This window comes from Vicia villosa, linkage group LG1 (assembly GCF_029867415.1).
Source record: "Vicia villosa cultivar HV-30 ecotype Madison, WI linkage group LG1, Vvil1.0, whole genome shotgun sequence".
NCBI lineage: Eukaryota > Viridiplantae > Streptophyta > Magnoliopsida > Fabales > Fabaceae > Vicia > Vicia villosa.
In genome coordinates, this window is record NC_081180.1 from 223,248,086 (window position 1) to 223,251,550 (window position 3,465).

Sequence of the window (3,465 nt, forward strand, 5' to 3'; positions counted from 1 at the left end):
TTAATATCTAAATCTTCAACACACCTACTGAAACAAACATAAATATATATATATATATATATATATATATATATATATATATATATATATATATATATATATATATATATATATATATATATATATATATATATATATATATATATATATATATATATATATATATATATATATATATATATAATTTTTTTAAAGTAAAATAAATTAATTTTAAAACAATTTTTAATATAAAAATAGTTATATAACTACAAACTGGTTTTAAACTGGTTTATATATACAAATTAGTTTTAAACCGGTTTGGATATACAAACCGGTTTAAACCAATTTATAACTGAATCAAAACTGTTTTAACAATTAACTGAATTGTTATTAATGTGGTTATTAAAAACCGAACTGAACCATTTATGTGGTTCAGTTCAGTGCAGTTCATGAACCATGAACACCCCTACTTTATACATTAACGTTAAAAACTTCAATTAATGGGCCTTCCAAAGTTGTATTGTACATTTAACCCAAAAAAAATATTTTAATAATTAATTGATTGATTAATATAATTTCTTAAAAAAATATGGAAAAAAAGGAAATGCACTGACAGTGTAAAGTATTTTTACACTATCAACCAATGAGAGACATGCATCAGAATAAAGCCCATTTTTAATTTTAAAAAACTATAATTACATGGCAAATTAAAGCATTTTGATTGGTTGTATGTGTAAAACTGATTTACACTGACAGTGCACTATCTTTAAACTCAAAAAATATTTGTAAAAATAAATAAAGAAAACGTAATTTTAAAAAAGTTAATAAAAATAATTTAAAATAAAATAATAAAATAATCTACGTGGATTTTAAAAATTAAATCAGCCCCATCATCAATTAAGTCAAAGCCCAGTCAGCAAATAAGGTAAAAGGGTGTGGTAAATCCAGGTTTTGGGTTGCCAAACCAGAACTCGCTATATTGGCAGGGGTGAAGTATATTAAACCCTATATTAAATTAATTGTATGTGGCTTAACGATTGTGGGTTATGTTTAATTTTATTGTATATGATACACAAACATTGTTAAATAAAATAATTTTTTAATGCACCCTATACATTACTAGCATACATAGTGAAAATATAATAATGCTTCCAAGTTCTAGAGATATATCTCTGGACGCACCAAAATTTAATACATTTCTGAGTCAGACCCTAATCCTAAATCAATCGAAAGAATGTTACAGAGATACATCTACGTACAATTATGAATCAGTTAGAAGCCCTTCACCTTCCTCACTTCTAAAAAATTCATTTTCCCAAACTCTCTCAACCCACATTCACGCAACATCAAGCAACAACAACCAACTTCCAACAACTATTTGTAAGTTTTTTGTAAATTTTATTGAGTTCTTGTATAAATGTGTAGAAGTTGATTTTTAGATCATGAAATAGATTGATTTTACATGTTTAATAGCTTATTCCTAATGAGAAACGAGTTAGATAGGTAGTTTTTATGATTAATGTATTATTTTTGTTAATCTGGGCGTCTGCATTTCGCCATTGACGATGGTGAGAGTTGCAGGAAATTCCCGAGATGCATCTCCAAAATTTTGCAACGTTTGCCCAGCAACCAGAGATCCATCTCTGTAATGTATCAGTCTGCATTTTTTTGATTTATTTGGATTAAACTCATTGTGTAATGCTTGTAGTGTGGCTTACTTACATAAATTATGGCTGATAGACAAGACCGATTGACACACAGAAGGGTTGCACAACATGCATCTATTCGGAGGGAAAAGACTCAACCATCACAGGCTCATGTTACTTCTATCTCGGTTGTTGTGGAGTAGGGATGGCAAGCAGACCCAAACCCGCGGGGTCCACCCGCACCCGATCCCGTGTCAACGGGTGAAAACCCGAATTGACTGGGTTTGGGTTCGGGTGCCACCCAATATTTCGGGTGCGGGTTTGGGTAGTGTGAAACCCGCACCCGAAACCCGAAATCACACCCGCTTATATATATATATATATAATATATATATATATATATATATATATATATATATATATATATATATATTGTGGAAAGTTGTAGAAAAATTGTAGGAAAAATGTATTTTATATATTTTGCCGCGGATTGGGTTTGAGTGAAAAAACTCGAACCCAACGGGTGTGGGTGTTAATTTGCCGCCCGAACAGGATTTGGGTTTGGGTTCGGGTGCGGGTTTGGGTAGCATGAAACTCGCACCCGACCCGACTCGTTGCCATCCCTAATGTGGAGGTGTCAGTTTCTATAGCTCATGTATCTCTTCCTTCATCTTCCTCTTCCCGCAGGAGACGAGTATCCCGTCCTCATGCATTTTAGCCTTCATCTTTCCGTAGACGACAAAGTTCACATATTCAGACACCCGAGATAGTAGAGGTACTTGAGTCATCACTTCAGGAGCTAGTTGTTGGATCTCCAATCATATATGACAAGTTTCAAAACCTTGATAACAAATGCTTGCTTGATTCAACCTCTCATAAATGTCAATATTCATCCCAACATCAAAGAAATAGTAAGACTTTCTTTTCCTTTACAGGCAGACGAATTACGATTATCTATTCTAATTTTGTTAAGTATTGATGACTTTACTAATATAGAGTGCTTCAATGTTTCAGGTAGTGTAAGTTCTAACCAGAGAAAGCGCAGCAGGAAGGCCGATAGTAATTATGAAATTTTAGTGAGACTAGAGGCAAACTTATCTGAAACTATAAAAAGGAAGTTGAGCTTGGGGGCAAGAATTCTTCTTGATGGTGGAGTCGAGAAAGTGTTCATGCAGTATTTTAGCATGATCGAGGCGGAGAAGTTATTGAAAGTTTTCCATTGTTATCTGTCCACCATATTTGGCCCTCTAGCTAGTCTCCTATTCATCTCCACTAAAAAGGTTTCCTTTTGCATTGAGAGATCTATAAAAGTCTTTAATCAAAAAGGTCAAATATGTAGGATACACTATAAGGTAAGTTGTGAATAAACCTATTTATAGCTCTCAGTTTTCCTATTCCAGTATTTTGTTAAGATTCTTAAAGGTATATTATATGTGTGTTTCATGTGTAAGTTTCCATTCCAGTGAAGAATATAAAGTGTGGGAGGCAAAGTCAAAATGTTGAGAAGCCAAGACAGAAGTATATAAATATAGTTACAGTTGAAAATTTTGATTTTTGACTTGTGGGCGTATCAAAATATTATAAGACTTTTAAATATCTAGAACATGCAACCTCACAAGCTTAGATGAATATAACATAAAGAATTTAATATTTAACTTACAATAGATGGTATACAACAATTAACAAAATGACAATTGTAATTGAAGATATGATTTGAAAAGAGGAGTTTTGGTTGAGCATTGATAATAGATGCAAATTGTTGGACCCATAGTTTTAGGTTTTGCTAAAATATGGTTCTTATATGATGTTGAGCAATATGTTATAACATCTTGACCAACTG

At 31.9% G+C, this 3,465-nt stretch overlaps 1 pseudogene; it reads left to right on the top strand.

The window, feature by feature from the left end:
• The first annotated feature begins 1,708 nt into the window (after positions 1 to 1,708).
• Positions 1,709 to 3,264, top strand: LOC131595579 (GEM-like protein 7; annotated as a pseudogene).
• The last annotated feature ends 201 nt before the right edge of the window (positions 3,265 to 3,465 follow it).